The sequence below is a fragment of the Planococcus citri genome, chromosome 2 (assembly GCF_950023065.1).
Source record: "Planococcus citri chromosome 2, ihPlaCitr1.1, whole genome shotgun sequence".
NCBI classification, from domain to species: Eukaryota; Metazoa; Arthropoda; class Insecta; order Hemiptera; family Pseudococcidae; genus Planococcus; species Planococcus citri.
This window is the reverse complement of record NC_088678.1, coordinates 61,941,464-61,967,657: the sequence shown is the minus strand read 5'-3', so window position 1 is coordinate 61,967,657 and position 26,194 is coordinate 61,941,464. Positions and strand designations below refer to the sequence as shown.

The 26,194-nt window shown below is 32.8% G+C and overlaps 1 protein-coding gene across 3 annotated transcripts in view; it reads left to right on the top strand.

The window, feature by feature from the left end:
• Positions 1–26,194, top strand: part of LOC135836939 (chitin synthase chs-2-like) — a 120,392-nt gene that overhangs the window by 14,214 nt on the left and 79,984 nt on the right. The window contains exon 1 of one of the 3 annotated variants that reach the window (XM_065352027.1): positions 7,316–7,646. The exons of the other annotated variants lie outside the window; for them this stretch is intronic. The gene's annotated coding sequence lies outside the window, so the exon portion shown is untranslated. Of the gene's footprint in view, positions 1–7,315; positions 7,647–26,194 lie in introns of those variants that run through there. 3 annotated transcript variants of the gene reach the window in all.

Genomic DNA, 26,194 nt, shown 5'->3' with positions numbered 1-26,194 from the left:
TTTCCTCCGCGTTGAATTTTCCCTCGCGATTAATTTTATCCAACGACGAATTTTCCTTCGCGTTGAATTTTCCCTCGCGATTAATTTTATCCAACGATGAATTTTCCTCTGCGTTGAATTTTCTCTCGCGATTAATTTTATACAACGATGAATTTTCCTCCGCGATCAATTTTCCCTCGCGGTTAATTTTACCCGGCGATGAGTTTCGCGCGATGAATTTTGCGCTGTGAGTTTCGCGCGGTGAATTTCGCGCGATGAATTTTCCTGTTACCATCAAGAACTATTTCAAGGCGTCGATTTGTTCTTGAATTTTTAGGGCTGTTCTTGAGAAAACGTCACTTACAATGGTGAATTCATCAAACTCGTGCCTTGTGCTAGGTACAATGTTCCAATCTTTTCTAGCGGTATGTGGAGTACATACTTATTGCCATAAATTGTATTCACATGACATATCAAGAAGGTTCATCAATGAAACATGCGTATAAGTTTTTAATTCTACCCTCTCCCTGCTTTCCTCCCTCCCTCCCTCCCTCCCAATAATAAAGTCTAGTGTCGGAATTCAAAAGCTTGTAAACATACTTATGTATGTATTCGAAAAAGAAAAAACTTTTTTTGAAAAAAATCCTGCGAAAACAGATTTACGGAATCAGAATATTTGCAGTCTGTCAAAACATATTTTTGTACTTAGCTGGTTTTCTCACATTATTTTATCCTGGAGGGGGGGGGGGGTTGAAATATGTTTACGATGCGTTTTGCCATGTTCTACAAAATAAAGGTTTCGTAACTCTGCCATATTTTGCTCAATTTCAAAAAACATAATATAAAAGTGAGCACTTTCTTCAAAATCAAATTGTTCATAATATTGATATTTGCCTGTAATTGAGCCGCTCTGGCATCTTAAAGTACCTGTTCAAAAGTTGAGATAATTCGAAGATTTCTCATATTAAGATGAAAAATTGATTTTAAAAAATCAATTCTTGTGATGGGCCACTTTTATGCCCATTTATCGGCCAGTCCAAAATGACTTACGCCTCTACGAATGAAAAATTAGGGAAAAAATACTTTTTACCTACCTATTTAAAATTGAAAAATTGAAGAAAACCCCGCATGTTTGAAACGATAAAAATTATTTTTAAAAAGTATAAAATGAAAAGTGCAAGTCTTCTTACTTGATAAGATTTTCATAACCGGAAAAAAATAATTGGTCCGTAGATATTTCGACTGAGTTGCTTATGGAGGTCTTTCGATCGTCTGTGTACCTAATGATGGATTTTGTTACGTGATAGAAATCGAAAATTGGAAAACTGACTATCGAAAAATCAGGCTAAAAGCATTAATTTTCATAAAACCAATTTTTTAAGCGAATCAGTATGCAGAAAATTTGGATTTTGGAAATAGTTATTGTAATGACCAGATGAAGGAAAAGAGCTTTTTGGCCATTCCTCAAAGTTAAATGAAGAGAAAATTAAAAGAAAAGTTGAAAAATTATACCATACGTACGAATAATCGAAATAATTAACAAAATGATTATTTTACATCGGTAAATGCTAATCTTCTGGGGGAGGATGTTGATAAAAAAAATCCAAGGCTCTCATCTTGAACCATCTTGTTTGCTTCCACTTCGACATCGAATCAATTCCCCATCTTGATCAGCCCCTTAAGAAATTTGATAAATGATTAATTTAAATAATTTCATTTTTTTTTTGCATCCATTTCGACATCGAATTAATCGTATTAGTAGTTGTGGATTGTGGATTATCCATCGAGTTCGTTACTTCCTCGACAATGTCAGTGGGTCCGTTTTAAGGTGGAAATACTGCTTCGTTTGACTGTCATAATGAGTCTACTATGAGAAAATCTTACAAACGTTCTGTTGGAGTACGATTTGCAGGAACTCGAAAATAACTAAGTATAGTAGCTAGCTGTAAAAAATTATAGAAATCGAGAAAAAATATGTACTTCTTAGGTAGACAGTTGTTGATAGAAATGTAATTTCCTAGATGATCTACCTGCGACGAGGCTCTTGCAGGTGTCATAGTCATCGTCGAAGTTATTGCATGAGTATTGAGTACCTTACATGATATTGTTCCTCTATACTTGAAGAATCATAAATAGTTCTCTTTCGTGCAAATTTCAGTTGATTGGGTATGGTGGATGACCCTATTAAAGTTTTCTGAAATTAAATAAAATTTTAGAAACTTAAGTTCAAGTATATATGTACTAACTTACATTAATAATTGCGAATGTGTATGTGTGCTTGAATTTTAATCGAATACATTTACACCGAATTTTCTGGAGCGTTTGTTGAATTTTTTTCATCTAACTTATGTACTTAGGTGGTTTCGAAAGGAGCATTTGAGAATTGCCCAGTTACCTACACGAGAAATACTTAATAAATAAGTGGACTTTTTACTTGAAACAATTATTGATTTTGTGTTTCATTTCCGTATCAAGTACATAAGTATGTACTCTTGGATTGTAAATACCTAGCTTGTGAATCGTTTTGGAAGAAAGGTCAACTCGTACCTGTGGAAAGAATCATTGCGAATTTCTCTCGTCAAGGAGAATTATTTAAAGAATGACGCTTTTGAAGAAAATTTGAGTTGTTAGGAAAGTACCAAATAAATTGACCTACACATTGAGTAATGGTTTGGCAACATGCTTGCTCGAATGTTTGGTCCACGTTTTGTATTTTTTTTCTCATCTCTATTAAGAACTACGATTTGCTCTTGAATATTGCCAGTGTTCTTCTTCAATGGTTGGTGCGATTGCTGAAGTTACGAATTATTGGGTCATTTCTTCACATGGTTCAGTCGGTCGCTGAAAAAAAGCATTTATTCAATCTGCAAGGCGCACCTTGCATGAGTAAAGGTTTCGTTTCATTAATACATATAACATTTTACAAGTATATAATCTTATAAAATTAAATTTAAATATGGGAACATTCGGCACAAATATTTTTGAAAGCACAGAAATTTGTAAAAGCTAAAAAATGAAATTAAAAGAAAACTAAAAAAAAGTATACCTACCCTACCTAACTCAAGGTGCAAAACCTAAATTTGAATTATATTACGATTGTCTTCTGTGTTCCGAGCAATGTATCGCAGCTAGAGAGTATTCTCGATTATGTAGAATTAAGCCATAGTGCCCTTTATCAGAAAAATCTTGGATGCATGGAGAAGGTTGACTTCTTTAGCTCCACTTGAATGTTCTGCCTTCAGGACTTTTTCGGTTTCAGTGATTCCATTGATGGCTGATTACGTATCAGTTGTATTCCTAAAGTAGGTACTAAATTTATGTTACTACTCCGGAAGCGGTTTTCATCAAATGAGTTGATACCTATATAAGAGAATTATTTGTTCGATACCATGGGAATTTTGATTGGGTGGTTTCTAGTTTCTTGATTTTCACTTGTGTGCCGAATGTAGGTATTTTTGAACTGTGAACTTTTTGTTTGAAACATTCTGCAGTTTATAATTCTTAGTGAATTTAGATGGCTTCTTTTTAAGTTGCGACAGTATACTTAAATCCAAAGTCTAAGATATCTACGTACATTAACTTGTACGAAGCCAATAGGCGCTAATGTATGTAATAATGAATTTAATTGAATAAATTCATGATATAATGTTTTCTTTTTTTCAGTGAAAAGGAGAAAATGATGGCTTACCTTTTTTTTTTTAAACAAATACCAAGCATATGCTTAGTATTTGTTTAACGATCACTGGGTGGTATAATATTAGACCACCCAGTGATCGTTTTTTTAAATAAATCACAGTAGGAAGCATGTAACATTTTTCTATTCAAAATATGATTTGCTAAAGTGCACCTACTCTTCCTATTGTACCTTCTGAATGAAAAGTTCCTTCAATTAAGCTTGTCCAATTGAAGCAAGCTGGAAGCAGATTGCAATTTTCTGCTGAAGAATTAAAATTACGGTACCACTTGCATAATTGTTTTCTGAACCGAAGTAGCCAGTCATTTCTGCGAGTGATCCGAAAGGATTAGAAGAAAAGCAGAAGAAAAAATTGGATAAGTTGAAATAAAATTTTTTTAAATGAAAAGTAACGCAATTTGTCAAAATACCAGCATAATACCTTACTAAGAAGTCTTCTGTTTGCAAGAGTTTAACTCAGCACATTCCAATATCATGGCACTATTAACCTCCTTTATACGTATTTCGAATTTCAGCATTACGCCGAGCTTGTTCTGGTTTGTGTTTCTGATTCATTTCCTCGGCTTTTTTCAGCAGATGGTGCAAATCTTGAATCATTTCACAGGTATCAAACTGATTTTCCATTGCGCAAAAAATGTAAAACCTGTTTCACTATGTAGGCTCTAAAATCCCAAACACTAGAATAGCACTACAAGAAACGAAAATTAAAGTCAAGTTTTTTTTTTTTAAATATCTATAGATGGGGTATTCACAAGAAGTAAATTTTTCAAAAATCAAGATGTAGATAAGTGTTGAATTTTTAAAGATTTTAAGAGTGCGTACTTATAAAAAATTAGAGCCAAAGGTTAGGTGGTTTTTTTTTTTTGCAAAACTATGTGGAAGTGAGCCCGATGAGCCTGAGCCCGAGCTCGACCTGACATTAATGCAGTGACCCACACCACGCCGTAGTGATGGAACTCGAGAAAGTCAGATAGGCCTGACCGGACTCATGTTGTATCGGGCTCAGACCACTAAAAGGTACATATAAAAAAATGGGTAATGAAAAATCGAATAATTAAAATAGTATTAGGAATATTAAATTTTCTTACAATTCAATTTAGTACAAATTTTTCTCAAAAAATGAATTAATTACTGTTGATTTTTGTTGTCTAGTTCGTTTGGAGTTGTTACCTCTTTGATCACAGATAAAATCCACTGGCTGTGGAAAGTTAGATCTGTGTATGCTGTGATGTAAGTCAGTAATGTCTGCTTCATACTGACAACTCCTGTCAAGTAGTGTAATCCTTTTTCTAGTAATAAGAAGTTGCTTCTACTGTCTCCTTGTTGAACTGCAGGACCTAATGCACACAGAATAATTATGTTATGGTCAATTCATTTATGCAACTTTTTGTACACTCATTAATGCTAATTAAAGGATAGGAACTCGTTTTTGACTGAATCAAAGCTAAATTTAAATAGTATGTACCTATTGATTAATTACCAGTCGTGCAGCAGAAGATTCGGTTGGCCTTATTTTCTGTTGTAAGCGACGACGTTTTTTCGAGCATAAATGGTTGGCAGTTGAAATCGAAGTCAGAAATAATTAATTCAGGCAGGATTCCGTGCAGATGCTCGTCTTTGCAAAGTGCATAAACATACATTAATAGGAGACAGTTTCTAACTGTTTTGGACAGTTTGGTAGCCTCCATCAGGTTATTGAGAGCTAAAATTTCCGCAAAGAAAGTTGAGCTCGATGAAATTGGAAAAGTGAAGTTTACTTACTGCCGTAATTTCAAAATTGGAGGTTTTTTTTTTTGATTTTCAGTAATAGTATACTATTTTAATTTCATATGAGAGGAAAATAAACGCTGAAATTTAAAAAATTGTTAATTTAGAATTTGTAAACATGGCAGTTACTTTCCGCGCTTGTTCAGATAGACGCGTTAAAGACGTATTTTCCACCAACAAAACTATCTAGGAAACTACTCATTTTCCGATCATATGAAATTTAAATCTTAATCATCTACTTTTCTCCTTTCACACGTTCCGGTGGTTTCGTGGTGATATGAGAATTCATCTTATTGAAAATGTTAGCGATGGAAATTTCCAAAATCTCGCAGATGAGCATGCCCACATTTGCGTGATTTTGTCACATCTTACTATTACAAGTAGATAATAGAAGATTATATACGTTAAAGAGGCGAAGAAGTAATCTTAAAGGCAATTCCATGCACGTATGTCCAGAAAAAAATACGCAATTTTACGCTTCACTAATGAGCTTCTGGCGTGCCCGGAAATAGAAAATTATCATCTGGGCACAGCAAAATTGAACTCCTATGAGGATTCACGAAGTCAACCGATGTGTGATCAGAACTTCCCAAACTGTTCCAGGCACGCCAGAAACTTATCAGTGATGATACGCTAAAAGGATTTTTTTTTAAATGGACGTACACGGAATCTCTTTCAAGGTACATATAACAAATTTTTTTCTATTTCATCTACCTGTTTGGATGTTATTTTCTTGGTCAGATGAAACAATATCTAATTTTTCAGTTTTGGAGAAAATCTATTTAAAAAATTACTTACACATCTCAAAAATACCCATCCGTTGCTAAAAGGTTGTCATGCATTTCATTTATCTGGTCAGAAGGCCTTACCTATCGCCATGGTTCATAGATATTGAGCTGTGAATCTTCGAATTGCTGCGTTCATAGGTCATACAATGTACAAATGAATAAAAAACTCGTCTATTATAGATATGAGCTCTGTATGCAGTTACGTTGAAGTACTTTAAGGACTGGTTCAATTAAAGAATTGATTGTTTTAATTTAATTGAACTGTAAGGGAGATAGACTCGGTCATTCGGCCTTTCGGAAAAATAAAAATATGCAGTGAAAGATCACCAATTCACCATGTATGTTGTTGGATAATCTCATTGATATCTTCGGTAGTTGTGTCTGAGTCAACGTTGGCGATAATTATTGCTGGAGAGAGCGCGGCGTGGTTTGAGAAATTTTAAATCCATAGGTTCTTCCTTGACGGCAGTTGTGAATTTTTTGTGGTGAATTTATTAGCAAAGTTTATTCCTGATTTCTCAAGTTTGATTTTTCGTATAAGATTGTTGATACTCGAGCAATATTAGCGCCTTTATCATCTTTTTTTGAAGAAATAATCACCTTATTTAAACTCGTGGGAACGTGCTTGGGGATTACCTACTATACTTGAGGTTGCCACGAGCGGCTGATGCGAAACTGAAATTCAGTGGTTCAGGAAAAGCTGGAGTTTTTATTCCACGTTCACAAAAATAAAACTTAATTTTAACACAAAAAATTTGAACGTTATCAGATTCGTTCTTGGTAATTCAAATTACCCTATCTAGACGCATTAAAAAAACATTTCGTTGTGAGTTCGATTTTACCTCTTAATTTTCAACATTGAATGCAGGAACTGGCTAATGGCTTAATACGCACTTTAACCTTTCCTTATCAAAGATTTAACTAAGTACATAGCAATTCATTTGCTATCCGAGCTAATTAATCTAATTATTCAAAAGTACGAGTAGGTATAGTATGTTGCCTCTTAAGACGACGCAAGACGGATGTCTTCAGTAGTGATTAGGTATCAAAGTTTGGTTCGAGACTCGAGTAGAACTACATATTTGATCTTGAAATTTCAGCTAATCCTGTCACGATTCGTCGTTTTTGTCGTTACGCGAATGAGAATGTATTTTTTCGATTCGAAATTTGTCGCGGCTTTTCTCTCATGTGTTCGAAAGTTTTCGGTATAATTGTGGTGTTCGTGTTTGTTATCGTGTGACTCAAATGTTTCGCGAGTAGGTACTCGAATTCGATATTGTTCGTAGGTTTTTTCGTGAATTTCCGGTTCCCTAAGCTAAATTTTAAATAAATGATAATTTGGTCGTCGATGTGCTTCTTCGTGAATTTTGAGGATGCATTCGCAACGTCTCAAGGATCCAGTTCCAGCTTCCAGTTGGGTAAGTTTTTGCATCTGTTTTTTTCTAATGCTATACCTACAATGTTCATATTCAGGGAGTACAAAACATTTGGCATGCAAATGCACATCTCTTAAGTTAAATCAGATTATTGTTGAACTTATATTTCATGACGTTTTTATACCAAATGATGATTATTCATACCGATAACTTCGCTATTCAATTCCAGCGATTTTCTAGCTACAAAGGTAAAAAAAAGTTTGTGAATTGCTGAAAAATTTCATATTTGAGAAGGAAAAGTAGTCTTACGTCTTCTTAGTTATCCTCTTTCCATCAATTTAGTCCCCGATTCACTTAAGTATACGAGATGATGAAAGAATAATGATTTAAAAAAACTACGTTTCAAAATTAAAAAATTGTAAAATCTTTGGCAGCTTTTCGAAAACTGGAACTTGCAAAACTACGCATTTTCAGACGGTGCAGTTGATTTTTATCATACCTACGATATTATGTACTCGTATGTTCGATGATGTAGTGAATTTTTGTTCTGCAGAAAAAAGATCTGATTTATGTATAGAAAGTAACTTCGTTCCATTTACCACTAATAAATTACTGGAAGATGCTATTCAGGATGATACGATTGCGTAAAATTCAGCAAATCATTCTTGATAGGCCTGCGATTTTAAGCAGTTCTCCTTTCTGAGAACAACACCCTAGGTAAAGAATAATAAGTTATTGTATGTTTGCTCGATTGTATTCAAGACATGGAGCTCTCATGACGAAGTTTATTTTCTGGTCTTTGTATCCATCTGAAATACTTGAATGAAGTTTTAGTATATGTAAAACCTCTGACAGCCATGATTAGAATTCTTACCTTTTTCTCTTTTTACCTTGACTACATTTTGAAAAAAAAGACGAGAAGACCAAAACTAGATAAATTGATGACTTACTCCTTAGATTTTGTACACAAATGGGATTTCGTTTTTAATGCAACTATTTCTTTATCGTTTGGTTGTCGTTCACTTGTAAGTTTCTTATTTCCTAGTCTCCATATCTATTTGAAATAGGTATGCGAGTTTGAAATGTAAAATATCTGGTTTTATGCATAGAAGGTTATGTGAACGTGTGGCCTATCTTCAAAATTGAAAGGGCAAAATACGTTTTTAGAATCCAAAAGCCAAAATCTAATTTTGGGCATGAGGGTCGGTAGTACATTATGTAGATAATGTACTTTGAAAAATGAACAAAATAACCTATGATGACTTTTTGCCCAACTTGCAAATTTAAGGGGCTATAAATGATTTTCAAATTCGAAAAAAAGCGATGAAAAAAATGAATGCAGAAATGAATACTACTTCAAAAAATGAACAAATTTTGTTATGATCATTTTTTTTCTTACTCTAAAATTTAAATTTAATAAAACTTTTAGGAAATCGAAAATTGTTGAGTTTCAAAAACTTATTTTTTTAATATTAAGTAGGTAGATAGAATAAAAAAAAAAAAAATGATCGTAACAAAATTTATTCATAACTTGAAGTAGTGTATTTTTTGTCATCACCATTTTTTGGAATTAATAATAATTTGTACTCCCTGTCCCTTCAATTTACAAGTTGGGCAAAACGTTACAATAGGTTATTTTGTTCATTTTTCAAGGTAATACCGACCCCGACCCGCATGGTCAAAATTGGATTTTGGCTTTATAGATTAGTGCGAGTATGATAAAAAAGAGCCCTAACTCGTCAATTTTTGTTAAAAATTACGGTCAAGATTTTTTCATTCTAGCCCTTGCCCAACTTGTTTTGAGAAGAATGACCTTGTTCGAAAATATGGTAAGTATTTGAGATTATTTGTCAATCTAGGCCATACCTACATTGCCTTCAAAATCCAAGGCAATTTTTAGGGTTCTACTGAGCGATTGAAAATTTTTAAATTATTATTTCTGGGAGAATTCGTGTTTCGATAATATTGTCTTCTCGAACACTAGCTGATACTTATAATGGGTTAAAACGATATAGTTTTGAAATGTGGGAGAATATTCTGCTGGAATGCAGTAAAATACGGAATGTAGAATATTTATTTATGTGTATAATAAGACGTATTTTGCCAACTTATATATTTTTACAATGAGGAAATTGTGAAATTGAACCATTCGTTTCGTGTTTTCGCGCGAATTCATAAAACACATCTCTCGAGTCTAAATGTTCCATTTAGTTGTAAATTATTGATGATTTCTGTTTGAAATACCTATTTCCCCTTTATGAATTTATTTTACAAGTAAACCAGTGGAAGTGAGAAGGAAAATACATACATATGTATTTTTGGGCGTTGGAGATAATCCAAGTCTAAGTATTTAAAAATGTACTTATCTCAAAAATATCCACCGTCGCTCTGTTACATACAAATGCAATGTGGCTGTACTTTGGCTAATTTCTCTGAACAAAATTGGTTTCGTAAACGTTTTTCAGTTTGATGGTTTCGTGTTGGTTCCAAATTGTCTTTTCAGGTAACTTGTTTATTGCTGGGAACGTTGTATTCTCCTCTAAAAGCCATGGTGTGATGGTATGGCTAAAGGAGGTGGATTTAGGTTCTCTTTAATGTATTCGTCAGCTCGTCGAATGCTGTTTGTTTGTAATGGCACTGGGTGAAGTAATGTTTTAAAGATCACAAATCAATTCGGAGGTAGTACCGATATCGAAATAAATAAATTTGCATAATCGCATTTTGACTCTTCGCTTTTAATATTACGAGATGATTTGATTTTAGCCATTTCAGAGTAACCCTAGAAACAGAAACATAAAGACACTCATTTTTACGGCATACCTTTCAGAAGATTTTCGTAATATTTTTATCGAGTTCAGTTGCTTCAGTTCGCTCGATCCTTGTATATTCGATGATGGGAGTGAATTTTAGTCCTACAAAAAAATCTGATTGTATGTATGCCACTAATAACTAGAAGATAATGTCCAGGTTGATACCATTGTGTAAATAATTCAGCAAATCACCTTGAGCGGCCTCTGATTTTAAGCAGTTCTCCTTTACATAATTCTAGGCGCGGAGCTCTCGTGGCAAAGTTCATTTTCTGGTCTCTGTACTTATCCATCTGAAATACTTGAATGAGGTTTTAGGATAAGTATATTATAAAACACCTGATAAGACATATGATTAGAATTCTTAGAACCTTTCTCTCTTTTTACCTTGGATACACTTGAAAGAAAAGAAAGAAAGCCAAAACTAAATAAATTCATAACTTACTCCTTTTTGCAAACTAATGAAGGCTTTAGTTTTGGATTAAAAACATAAACATTTTTCAACACATTTATGTACCTATATTCAAAATGAATTTCCAACTTTTGCGCGAAGTAACTCAAAATCGAAGTCTCTTGAGAAAAAAGGCGAGTGGTGCATTTCCGTAGGGAAATTTTATGTTTTAAACTTGATTTTGTTTCTTTCTATTTTATCTGTAGAATAGGTAAGTAATTAATTTTTTTCATAAAAATTCAACTTACCTTATGCATGATGCAGTGACGCGCATCTCCCGTATAGCACATTTTTTCAATAGGAATTTTTGGGTGTTAATGAAAATCTATTTAAAAAAGTACTTACTCATCTCAAAAATATCCACCGTCGCTGTGATAAGGTAATTCCTCTGAACAAAATTTGTTACGGAATGGTTTTTCCGATTGATTCTTTTGTGTCGGTTCCAAATTGTCTTTTCAGGTGACTTGTAGCTGTATAAAATTCTTACGCTTCAGTCTTTTACCTGCGATGATGTCTGAAAAATCTTAAATTTTTACGGTTTCCGTCTGATATACAATTAAGAGTTTTAGTACAAACAAATTCAGTGATAAGCATACCTAATTAGAATTATTACATTTCTGTAACCGGTACATATTTCTTTAGCTGATAATTAAAAGTAGGTGGAAGTCTATAGATCTAGAAGGCTGCACTTGAAGCGCCATTTTCTCCTAAAACGATTGACCTACTATCGAATCGTACTGGTACATCCATTAATTTATTGATCACTTCTTTTTTGTGTAGAAACCACTTTTGTGGAAACTTCACTCGTTCACCACCTAGAACACATGTCAAATTAGAAAGTCCTGTTCTGGTTGAGACTCGAGAAGTTGTTTTTTTTTTTTTTTTCATTAGTAGTTCTCCTTTCTGAGAACAGCATCTGAGAACAAAATAATAGTACATTAAGTATGTTAAATAAAATTTAATTGAATATGTTTTCATGAAGGCGAATGGTCTTTTAGTGTACCTGCGACTAGAAAAATTGTTTGAAGTTTCAACTAAGCCCTATTGAGTTGGTTGAGCGAAAATCTAATCCACAATTTACATATGATTTCCATGGGAGATGAGACTTCCTCTCTATTTTTCTCTGAAGAAGTATGTTGCTTACCTTCTTAGTTCTTAGTATTGAGCTATCATGTTTAAGTTCTTCATCTCCTGGGCTTCGTGTCCATCTGAAATAAGTATGATTCCAATTGCACACGTCAGTCATTAGAATTCTTACTTTCACTCTTTTTACATACTTCGACATTTGAAAAAAAAAAACTGAATTGATTACTTACTTCTTTCATTTTGTAGTTATTAGCAGTTGATTTCTAATACATATGTAGTATTCTGATGTCTCCATCTCCGCGGAAGGAATAAAAATTAATAATATAAATGAGTTCAAGTTGTCACGACTTCGCATGAGATTCGTAACGTCATTGAATTGAATATTGAATAACAGTTTTCATTAAATTGTTCACTCCTACCTGTACACCTACCTTGATTTCGGTATATAGGTTTAGGTATCTTAAGACGTGGTAGGTAATTCAAATAATGATAGAGAATTTTAAAATTTCGATGGTCACTTGAGCTCTGTCAGTAAGCAGCAAATAAAAACAATAATTTTTACCTCTAACCATCAACTTATATACTTTCTTGAGCAGATTTATAAATTAGCGAGGTCATATCAGGTATTTGTTTTGAGAAAATTTACCAAGATAGCTCATCGTCGTAAACTTCTTTCCATCTCACGAGTTTACAATTAAGTTTCCAATCATCTCGTGTGCAGTTTTTCTATGCCAAAGAGCAATTTACTCGTAGAGATGAAAAGCACGCAGTTTATCCTATTTTTTTAGGGTTTGAAATTGCGAAAAGAATACTAAAAAATCAACACGATATGGCATTTTTACTGCTTGAGAAAAAAAAATAGTGGAGATACCAAAACTTATGGAAAAGGTGCGAGACAAACAGAAATCTTAATTGTGACATGAAGAGAATAATGTAATGAGGTGAAAAAGTACTTACTCCTTCTTGACTGTTCGCAGTGTGGGAAGTTAATCAGAATGCCAACGAAGTATAGAGTCGTGTTGTATAGAGAAAATTGATAGATTTGAATTAAACAATCAGTGAAATTTCTATTCGGAAAGAAACTGAAAAATTTATCGTTGCAAATATCTCGATAATCAATCACATTTTTTTTCTCACGAAAAAAACAACACATTGAAAATAAAATCAGAAATATGTATGTGATGCATGGCTAAGGCTAAAATTAAATTTTACGTTTCAAAATCGATAAATATAATAAGTATTTTTTTTCAACTTTATAAAGTCGGTATTGAATATAAAAAAATGCAGAAGCTTATGTGATCTCAAGTAAGATTCTGTAGGTAAAAGTAAAAAAGAGTACTTACTAGGTGAAGTTGGTGAAATGTATGCGAATAAGTGTGTTGTTCTTGACTGGTAATTTCCTTTTCTACATACTTATCGAATTACTTTTTCTTGAAGCTGGTGTTCTTTTGCTGAGTGATTAAGTTTGAAGATTGCTTCTCGGAAGCATATTGTAGTCGACGTAAATAAAGAGTTATCGGACAAAGGAGTATAGAATGGGGATTGTGGATTCCTCTGAAATTGATTAATGTAGAGGGATTAAGGAAATGACACGAGATGTGTCAAAAAGGGTGAAAATTTCATAAGAAAATCAAAACTATCCTGTGTTTTAATGAAATTCTTGAAAGAACAGTGTTGAAATATCAATGAAAAATGATGTACTCGTACATAAGTATTTTAAGTATTTGAATGTTTAGTGAACGTCAACTTAGTTTCTCCGTTTCCTCAATTATTGTTGAATAAACTGCACTAACGATGGAGTTTTGAGTCTTTTCTCGCGTATTCTCATTTCCTTCTGCGTAAATAGGACGGATTTGTGCTGATTTTTTTTCTTTGGATCAGTGATGAAATACGTTATTGAGAAGAAATCTCCCTGTTTCGCATATAAACAAGATTTTTCAACCTCAATAAGGCAATATCATTTACGGGTTGCCTAGAGGAATAATCGAGATGAAAAATACTCTCCTATGGGCCAATTATTTTCAATTTTGAATAGAAAAAAATGAATGAGATAGTACATTACATATATTGAACACATGCTTTTTTTGTTTTCTGATGAACAACGTTTCATCTGAACCTATTTTCTGTTTGTTTGCGGTGTGTTAATTGGGGGGATAGAAGCCGGTTTTTTTTTCATCTTGAGACGTGATTTGATGCAATTTTGAAGCGTCGTTTTTGCACAGTTTTGTTGTTATCTTTCGTCGTGTTTTGTTATTAAAAAACATGAAATTCAAGTAATCGAATCGTAAATTTTTTTCTTACCGACTAGAACCGACCTTATAAAACGCATACGACGTATATCTTGATTTGTTTTCTAGCTACGTCAGAACTGTTTGTTTGAGGTTTTGGTGGATATTAAACTATTGAAGCTTTGTACATTGGATTAGACAGAGCTCACAAGGGAACCACACGAGTGTGTAGTAACCGATTTGACCCGAATTTTTTTTTCAGGAAAGAGACCCTCAAGGGTAGTTGATCAGGAAATATATCTAAAATGCGTCTACTTTTCCTATTGTTCCTTCTAGAGCGAAAGTTTCGTATTTAAACTCAACCAATTAACACACGCAAATTCCGTACTCTTGAAATCATCGTAGCCGTTGGTAGCATATTGCTTGATGAATTGCATGGTACACGATTTTAATTGTTGTGGTTTGTATCGCAAATAGCTTGTGAGAGCGTGTGCAATGAGCAGCAATAAAATGCTACTTGCTGTCCACTGACTGCGCGGACAAAAGCTAGCAGTATTGTCCCAAATATTCGAGGTTTGAGAAAATTTATTTTTGCATAGCTCCGACCATCGTCTACAATTTTGCCCAATGTGAAATAGAATACCATGGGTATGATATCAAATATGGGGAAAAAAATTAAGGAAAGGTTCAAAATGCTAATGAAGTTGAATTTGAGAAAGAAAGTCGAGAAAGCTATAATCTCGGAACATTTTATCATTGAAATACACTTCGTTTTTATACCAACTTACTCGCATTTAAATACAAATACGTATGTAACAAGATAAATTTGCACCTCCTATCATTAGGTACATTTTTTGATAGCCTGTGTCAATTGTCTTTCATAAATTGATTATCAATTTGAAACAAAAAATAGACTTGACCGGAATAGAATGATTAAAATTAAAACAGGAATAAAAAAATCACCTATTTAAATCGGTAAAGTCAATTCAATTAAGTAAAAGGAAAGAAAATAAGATGAGCGACACATTCAGCGAAATATTGATATCTAAACACTCACTCGAAACATTCAAATAAAAATTTCATGTGAACAATTTTATATCACTGAAATTGAATTATACTGTTAATCAATTACAAAAATTGACTCCAAAATTCATGAACTACTCTGTGAAACAAAACTATGCAGCATCAAACATATAAAATTTAAAGAAATATGGCTGCGAAGCTATTCTGGTCACCATTACAACTTTTACAGGTGTACCAGTAACCGAGAAGATTTCGTGAATTACTCTGTTCGATTACTTTACGGTATTCGAATTCGAGTTGGTGGCATTGGCATAGGAAAGAAGTTTTTGTCAACTTCAGCTCGCAGAGTTTGCGAGTCGACTGCAAACGATCTGGCGCTGAGATTCTTTGGGAATATCTGTACCATTCCTGACGCCGAGGACCGTGCACGGGTGTATGCCTTTGAATTTAATCCTCCAGTTCGAGTTTTTTTTGGAAAAGAACACAGTAAATTTTGTAGAATATGGAGTAGAATGGCTCTCGTCCTGAAAAATCTGAAATAAATTTGCATATTGCACTCGTGGCAACTATGTACCATGAACGAACGTTTACTGAAGTTGACCAATAATTTAGAGAAGTTGAAAACGTGTCTTTCTTGTTTATTTTGAAACACAGGTGTACCTACCTATAGAAAAATGAAATTTTAAGAAAATTCAATAATTTTGTAAACTAAATCGACATATTTCTACAATTCAGAGGTGACGCTAGTCTGTTCTCGAATGCGACTCGTAACACGACTCATCTTGATGACTTGATTATTAAAGACTCCCGAGTCTTCAACATGAGTGACTTCACACTTGCGAGTCTTAATTTGCAAATCCGAGTTATCGAAATACATATTTATATTTATATTTATATTTTCTTAAATTGTTCTCTCAATGCAGGAAAAAAAGAACGTATTTATTCCTCAGCTGATCTTATTTCTTGCCCCAAGCGTAATAAAGTTGAGAATTTGGGTACTTAACTGAGAGAAAATGATAAGATCAAATGAGAACAAAACTGATGAACTTCATTCACAATATTGATCAAACTGAATCCGTGAAACGAGATGTAAATTAATCTGCCTTATAAGATTGAACCAGGCCCGAAGAAACTACATCATATTTAACAGTATCCAACTGTAATGGTATAAGTGGTAGTCTGTTTTGCTAGTTTCTCTACGGGTGGTATAAAGATCAAATAATCGAATCGTAAATTTTTCTCTTACCGACCTGATTAAATTGAGTATTTTTTGTACCATTCATCTTATGGTATGGATTTTACTATGGATGATTTTGGGTAGAGAATGAAGAAATGTATTCTACAAAATTAGTTCAAAATGAGTGAATTTTCGCGAATTTTAGCACCAATTAAACCAGACCTAAAATACCTGTGGTTGATGGGCTCAATGTTCATGGCTTGCTTCTAAAGGAATATTTTTGTTGGTAGATATTTCTTTGTTTCGTTCCATTTTATTGCATGTAGTTATTAAAATTTAATTGTGATGAATTTTTACCTCGAAGAATCTATAACCAAAAAAAAGTGTAAGTAAGTAAATGGGGAACTGATTAATTGTTTCAAACGTTCTGCTGTGTATTTGTGGATGTGTATTTGGATGTCTTCTTTTTTAATTGTGATAGTATATTCTTTGTTTCTTTATAATTACATATTCGTTGGGTGGCGGTATTTTGTCATGTACAGGGTGAAACAAGCAACTAAGTACCTACTGTATATTTCAACAATAAACTCTCCCTGTAAGACCCTGAAAGAAACTATCAGATACTAAGTATAGAAACCGGCTAATATATGTAGGTAGATGGAAGTATACGCTATCTCCTGTAAAGGAGTGCTACCACGACGATGACGAATGTAACCTTACATTATCGAATCTTAGTTTATGTAAATTTTTCTTTCCCAGCTCACTTCACATCTTCTTGTCATTGCTAAAAAAAATGGAATAGCGTAAAAATGAAGTTATATGTTGGGTTCAACAGCGTTTCTCGCGTTGTTCTGTATATGGACCTTTTGATTTTTATTTCTGTTATGAAGTAGCTCGTGCTAACTTCGCCGACAACCACTTCATATTTAGCCGGATCCTCACTTGAAAATAGGCCAAGAAAGCAATGAGCAGCAGTAACATTAAATATTGGTCTGTTTTGCTAGTTTCTCTACGGGCATAACGATCAAATAATCGAATCGTAGATTTTTCTCTTACCGACTTGCTGATTATCGCGCATTTGTTTGTGCCAGTTCCAAGAACTCCTGAACTCGTACTTATTTCCTCTTTTTCTGATCGCGAAAATAGTGTATAGCAGGTCTTTTCTGTATCAGCGTATTTAACAGTCTAGTTGGGAATCAAAATGAATCTTATTACCTACTAGTACGTAGTAATGGGGGATATTGGGTACACTTTTTTATCTGCATGCCGGGTGCGACGGCTTCTTCATTGAACATTCTCGTTGACGTTACATCTTAGTCCGTTGAATTGACGACGATTCATAATTAATACTGTATTTACATTTTGATAAAGGGAAACAAAATACATTGCTCTAGTTTGGGAAGCAAACTACATATGCATAAGGCGCAAGAGAACAATTTGAAAATTGAGTCCAATTCGAGGAACGTACTATACAAGTAAATAAGTTTTTCGCTGAATTAATTTTTCATGACGGACCAAAATTGCTCATGTTTCTGATTTTTTTAAACATGAATAGATGAATACATACTAGCAGAAGCACTTACTCAATACGCAATAGCTATTATAATTAGAACACATCGAAATGCCTATATGAGAGTATATTTGCATATTTTTTAGGATATCCTCAAAATATTATTTTCTCCCTCCCTCCACTAAACATTTAAATTCTCAGTATTGTGCACCATGCTTACGCGTGATTTTTTCATCCAATTTACATGAAACTGCAGATTTAAATTTGCATGGAGCTGTGAAGAATTTGCCGTGTAAAAAAAATACAAGAAAAAATCACAGTATTAAACATTTTTTTAAGCATTTCCTTCACCGTGGAAAGGCTTACTTATCATTCACCTGCCACATGATTTTAGGTGGAGGATAGCCTAAAAAAGAATAGAAAGGTTCCCCTTGTCACTCCTAATAAATCGGACTATATGATGACTTTTATCATAAATATTGCTGGGGAAATGAATAGGTAATTCTACGCTGTCTTCGAGTACTCGACTGATCGATCTAAATAGCTGATTATTGATCAAAAATACAATAAAAAATCATTATTACTTCCTAGATTAAAAATAAACAATATAATTATATTTAAAATTTGAAAAAATAAGTTAGATTATTACTTATGTAAAATATTATATACTTATTGAATAAAAAACTATAAAAAATGATTAAAATTAATATATTAAAAATTCAACTTGAATAATCAATTTAAAAACATTATACTTACCTACTGCTCAAGTACGAATCTATATTGGACATGCTCCAATAGTGTACCAAAAAACCATCATCTTTCATGTCTTGGATGACTTTTTTGTACGGAGATGTATGTTTGCGAATGGATGATGCCAATACAGTAAGTCCCGCTTATTAGAATCGATTTGGGACCAGGAATGTTTGATTCTATAAACCGGAGTATTCTATAAAGCGGAAGGATAAAAAATGCAAAATTCCAAATTATGTTGAGATTTTTTCACTTTTTGATGTGTTTTGAAGTTAATTCTATTGAACACTTTTTTGTACGATTTTTATAAAATTAAAAAAAAAATCCATCATCTTATACCAATTTTCACCAATGTAAAATATTTATTTTCGCGTTTTTATGCCATTTTCGCAAGTTTTCATTCAATTTTTGCTAAATTTTGCCAAAATTCATGATTTTTTCCCATTTTTGAAGATTTATCAATTCTATTAACCGAATGAAATGCTCTTTTTATTCCAATAAACGGAAAAATTTGCATGTAAGAAGATACAAAAATGTTCTGTCCCAGCACATTCCATTCCATTAACCGAATTATTCTAGTATTATCCGCGATTCTATGTAATAAGCGGGACTTACTGTATATAGAATTGTCATGTGTTTGAGAGAGTTTATTTGCTGACTGCTTCATTTTCCGAAAAACATTCAAAGCTGAAAGGTCACTATGTCCCATGTCTCCAAACTCTGGACTTTCTAATGCCTTCATTCGACGTATAACAGATGGTGTTTGCTTTTAATTCATCATTTTTTGAAGATACATTGTTCGGTTTTCGCCTGCAATTCTTCTTTTTTTCCTACACCTGCTGATAGAAAATTCTCCCTTATGTTATTGTACAACATATGTATATCAATATTACTGCCATGTTCAGGTTTTCCAGAAGCTTTGAAGCATACATTGCTCACTTTTTGAATGCCAGGGCACGTGTCAATTTTGTATTTTCATGAAATTTGATTCTTATGAATTCTGTCCATTCGTATAGGTTTTAGGGTAAAATATGATCGTAATCTACATGTTCTGTCTTCACGTTAATGATATGTTGTGTATTTCAAATTCTTCCATTTATCTTTTTTTTCAAAACGAAAGAACGGATAAACTTTTACCTTTTTATTTTTTTTTAGCAAATTCCAATCGAGTTTATCTAAAACTACGTAATGTCTTTTTATTTAGAAAAGGAAAAATTTCTACTTTTTTCTTTTTTTGAGCAAATTCTGAACGAAATTTTTGACAGATTTTTCATATCATGGAAATGAAAAAAATGCGAGTACACAGGTTCCCTCCCTTTGGTTACTAAAGGAAATCAGTTTTTTGATATTAATATTACATACTTATGTGCCTACATCAAAATAACGATTTTCTTCAGTCCTAGAGTCCTAAGGTTGAGCTGGGATTTTTATGCAGAAATAATATGATGAAAATATGCAGTATTTTATGAATTTTTATATATTTTTTGCAACATACACATATGCAATAAGTGTGCAAAATTTTAGTACATATGTGGAATTTTTTGAACAACAGAAGTTTTTAAAAATCCACTGGAAGCTATGAAACGGATTGAAATGCCTGCAATCCACCTCCTTATGCGAAAAAAAACAACAGCAAATATATTTACTTACTCTCATGAAAAGACTCTTCATTTAAGTTCCACTTTATGCTTTCCGGAGGAGGATACCTAAAAAAAAAAAAAAAGGTTCCTTCCCTTTGTCTTTCCTATAATAGATCGGACTATATGATTGGCTTTTATAATCGTAAATATTGTTGGGCAAATGAATATTTCCACGCTGCTTTCGAGTACTTGACTGATCCATCTAAAAAAATTAATTACCATAATTAAAATTATATTTAAACATGAAGTTGATTGGATTATTATTTATTTCAAAAATCAATCTCAAATAAATGAATTAGAAAAAAACAATATAAAAAAATTATTGATGAAAATCTAATCATCTTGAAAAAAATTTCGGAGCCGGTTTGGGACAAAATGATACAGCTGGACCGAACAACGGCTGTAAAATATGTAATATGAAGCAAGATTAAGTTGCGTCATTTTGTTTACCTAATTATACCTATACTTCCACTTAGCACGTAATTGGAAAATCGTGTTGTGTTCGATTAGAAAAAAAACTATGTAAGCTGAAAAATTATGAACATTTTTTTTTGAAATGTTGTTAGAATGTACCAACTCATCACTACCTATAACATTGCGTTGAAATATGTATCAGGGTTTCTGCCACCTCCTTCTGAAGAAGAGCTATAATTTCATTCGGTTAGGTTTGAAGCTGTTCTGTATAACCTTGTTGAAGATTATTCGAGTTACTCTTGCGGAATTCAAGTTCACTTTTCCTTAGGTATACCTATTGCTTTTTCAAATGGTGTGCGTGTTCTTCAGAACATATTTGGTGTGTATCACATCTCGCAAATGAGGGATACGTATTTAAAAACAAGTGGATGAATTGATAACTATATTTGCTTACTATAGTACCTAGTGAATTTTCGTCGTATGGAATTTTCTCACCTCTGCGATTGAATTTCATATCAACATTCGCCGGATTCAGTTCTTCGCATTTCTCTATGAAAGTACATTATTTATGGTTACTACAATAGGTGATGTAAATCGATTGATTATTTTTAGTGTGCGTAGCACCTTATTGGTTTTGGTCAGGCTTTTCATTCACTATTCCAATAAGGCTGTTGCAATATTTTGAGAAAGAAGCTTTGAAGCATACGTTGCTCACTTTTAGAAAGCCAGGGCACATGTTAATTTTGTATTTTCATGAAATTTGATTTGTATGAATTCTGTCCATTTGTAGGTTTTAGGGTGGAATATGTTCGTAATTTACATGTCCTGTCTCCACTTTAATGATATGTTGTGTATTCCAAATTCTTTCATTCACCTATTGTAAGAGAATGTGAAGCTGAGTTCATTTGGAAAGTTTTCATTTGAAGAGCTGCTGCCTGAAGCGTGTTCGACTTTCATGATCACTAACTTCACTTTTAAAACCAATAATTTCTGAAACATTTCTATAACTTGAATATCTATTTAATTTATCGAGGACGAAGAGGGTGTGGAATTTTGAAATATGCACATGCATCGTAGTGCGCTAACGATGCACTAACGGTTGGTGCATATTTCAACCTGAAATTTGATATGGGCATCAGTGCTGGCCAGTCGTAAGGGGGGATGTATGGGGCGTGGTGGCAGGGCCGGCGCGTGACGATAACGACTGATTACCTAATAACGACCAGTTGAATTTTTTCTCATGATGATGCGAAATAAATTTACTAACTGCGTGTTTCTATCTCTCAAGTCTCTATCGTGGCAAACATTACGTAAATTGCCCCGCATTAAATGAATGCTATTAAAGGGCGATCTGGCCTCTCCTTTGAAACGCTTAATCATTTCTGTGACCGTGAAAATAGTGTTCTTAGGCAATTTTGTCAGGCTAATAAAATTACTACATTGACCCATTCCAAGCTTTTAAACCTTTTCTGATAGGCTATGCAAAATAAAAGGTTTACGTAGAAAAAAACACAAATTTGAAAAAAGTAAAATTCAATACTTACATTATCCACTCCTGATGATGATCTCTGGTCTGTCATGGTAGATGTCTGTGCCTAAAAAAAACAAGACAATTAATAATTTTTTCAAAAAAAAAACACAAAGTATTGGAATTAGAGCAGGAATTTCAAAAAAATCACTAAGACTTTTTAAAGTATTGGAATCGGAACAGTAACTGAATATTTTTTCAAAAAAAGCAAAGTAAGTAGGTATTAGAATTTCAAAAAAATCATCAGACTTTTCAAAGCATTGGAATTGGAACAGTAATTGATTATTATGTTTTTTTCAAAAAAAATCACATTGGAACAGTAATTGAATATTAAGTATTTATTTTTCAAAAAAAAATACTTTGGAACAGTAACAGAATATTTTTTCAAAAAAAGCAAAGTATTAGAATTTCAAAGTTACTTACTGAATATTTTTTCAAAAAAAGCATACTTTTTAGGATTTTAGAAATATGAATACCTAATCATCAGACTTTTCAAAGCATTGAAATTGGAACAATAAGAAGTAAAATAACACTTATGAAATGAAACAACTTGACTGAATTCACCTGAAAAAATTTCATTCTTTATATACAATTTTTCCCACATAGTTATAACCCTTAATTGAGGTGATAGCGACCGAATGAAAAAGTCACTTATACCATTACACCAGGCAATCTACAATATTGATATTTTCTTAATAAGGTGTTTTCTTAAAAAATTAATAATTAGAAGTAGGCACATACTCGTACAAATAAACTGCATTCTTTGTTATCTGAAAGTGCATAGAGCGTGGTTATTTTTTAGCAATAGTTTATCTTTTTCTTTCAATTAATTTGAAATATAAGTAAATCAACTTCATTTCTAATTACGTATTTCTCCTCTATTCTATCAGGTGGGTTAAGTAATGCAGACAACTTATGATGAGCTTCTTGTAAAGGTGATTTTACCTGTGGAAAAAATTACCATTGTCACTTCATTTCTCTGAAGACTACACCTCCAAAAAAAGTTCAGGTTCATATTGAATTGTATTCTTATGTTTTTTGAAAAGTCACATTCGTGGAAGGAGAAGAGTATTTGTATTGCACGACTTGACACTTTCTTGTAATGACATTTACATAGTATGATGCAACTTGGAAAAGCCATTATTTGAATAACAACGTTCTTTTTCAATGTGCTTTGTGCTCGATTCCGAGTGATTTTTTGAAACATGAAGTTTTCTTGAAAACTGCTAACAGACAATATTCATTCTGATTGAAAATATCAACTTAAACCTTATGGGTAATGCAAACTTCCATACTGAAAATATCTCTGGAAAAAATTACCATAGTCACTTCATCTCTCTGAAGACACCTCCAAAAAAAGTTCAGGTTCATATTGTATTCTTATGTTTTTTGAAAAGTCACATTCGTGGAAAGAGAAGAGTATTTGTATTGCACGACTTGACACTTTCTTGTAATGACATTTACATAGTATGATGCAACTTGGAAAAGCCATTATTTGAATAACAACGTTCTTTTTCAATGTGCTTTGTGCTCGATTCCGAGTGATTTTTTGAAACATGAAGTTTTCTTGAAAACTGCTAACAGACAATATTCATTCTGATTGAAAATATCAACGTAAACCTTATGGGTAATGCAAACTTCCATACTGAAAATGTCTCTGATTTCTGTTTTTGTTTGAGCTGCTTCATTGACGCTGCTATGTTCAAGTTATAAAAATATACTTACAATCTAAAAAAATGAATTTCAACTAGGTACCAACTAATAATTAATTTTGTATATTATATTGGTCTCGGGATTGAGTGATCATCACCTTCCTGTGTTTTCAAAAACATGGTACGTTTTTCGTGGTGTATTATGCTGATAATCTTCTCTGGATAATGTCTCAAATGAAACGTTCTCTCCTGCTAACAGGCAATATTCATTCTGATTGAAAATATGTATAGAAACTTAAACGTTACGGGTAATTCAAACTTCCATACTGAAAATGTCTCGTTTTGAACAGAGAAAATAGGTTGATTTTCTTACGTAATTTTCCTAATTTTTCAATGATATTCTGCCCAGTTTCTTCAATTATTGAATAAACTGCGCTGACAATGGATTTTTTGAACCATTTCTCACGTATTTTCATTTCCTCCCGCGTGGCAGAAAGAATATTCGCCAATAATTTTAAATTGGAAAAGATGAAAGCACGTGCTTTTTTGGTTTTCTGGTGTACTTATTTGTGTAAAAATGGGTTTTTTCATCTTGAAACGTGATTTGATACAATTTTGAAGCATCGTTTCTGCACTGATTTGTTGTTTTCTTTCGTCATGTCTTGCTATTAATGATGTAGTAGAGATGACGACGTTATTTCAGTGTGATTCGCAATGATATTTGAACAGAATCTGATACTTGTTTATAATGCCTTGAATTTGGGCATTTCCTATAATATGGTTCTGTGTTCGTCTTGAACGATCTTCGGTACAACGAGAGTAGATGCGTTGCATCTGTTACACTTCACTGTGTAAATAATTAAGTAAATGCGTGTCAAAGTGGATGAAAATTAAATCCTGTGGTTAATGAGTTGGCCGCATAAGGTGTGTACACCTTTGTTACCTTACATGTCGCATTATTATGCAGAATCGTCGAGTGACTTCTTGCACAACGTATTTTTATTTAAGGTACTCTGAGGACGTCGGTTTTCTCGAAAAAAGGTCATTAATAGCAGACCGAGAGAGAAAACAGTCAGGTCAGTCTTAATGTTATTTCTTTTTAAAAAAATTTAAAAAATGATTTTTTTTCATTTTTTGAAGTTTCTTCTCTTTGAATCTAAATTCTCAAGGGATCGTGAAGGGGTTCTTGTTCAAGAAACTAGATGATGAAAGTTCTAACCGGAATAAAAAAGGGAAGTTCTAACCAGAGTAAAAAAGGGAATAGGAAGTAAGTACTTATACATAATAAATATATTTATTAAAAAAATCGATTTTTCGGTCTGAAGCGTTTTTATTGCTTTTTGACTGCAAGTTTTTTGGACGTAACGTTACAGAAATGAAAAAACACAAAACAAAATAAAACGAAGAAAAAATGATAAATAATCGTTAATATCGCAGTTATTCTTAAATTTGATGTAAGAAACGGAAAAAATCTTTTTGCAACATTTCTTTTTGAGTATGTTCGTGGGAGGAAAAATGGAAATACGCGTAAGAATGAAAATAAATTTTTAAAAAATGGTAAAGATTGCCAGAAGGCACACCTTGTTGTAATACTTGACCACAAAATGGTTTTAAATTCTGTCTGCCAGATTTGAAAAAAATAATATGATGAAATACTATTGGTATTTTAGTGAGGAAACATCAGATAATACGTTGACAGTAATCGATGTTTTAATTTTATGTCGGTTTATAAAAAAGTTGAGAAAAAATATCTTTAGTTTTCAATATTTCAATAATGTATTTTAATTAGTTACAAAAAAATTTGAAAAGACTACTTGAGTCGAATTTGTTTGTGTTGGAAAAAAGTAATACGTTTATTTGCAATTTAATATTCTATCGTTTTACTTTTACCTAAATACTGACCCGAAAATACGTTTTCAAAAACAAAAAAATTCATTGTCACAAGCAACGCTAATTTTATAATGATGAAAGCTTAAGCTTCACTACTTTTCAGATTGAATTTTTCTTTGATTTTGACATCCACGAATGATTGAAATAAGTGGATGAAAAAACAAGGAACCTTGCATGTTGTGAGATTTTCATTTGTCAGGCTAATCCAGAGAAGAAATGGTACCTCAATTTCGGCGAAGTTTTTTTTTTTTCATGCTGGATCTTGTGTTCAGAAATATATGATCATTTTCAATGAACAAATTGCGATTCTCGAAGTTGGTATGTATTTGATTTGACGCATAATGACGACGAGTATCCGGATTCGATCAAGTTCAAAGGATAGGTACATTTTTCAAGTTTGAATAAAGTGATGATTTCTTTTTATATGGTACATT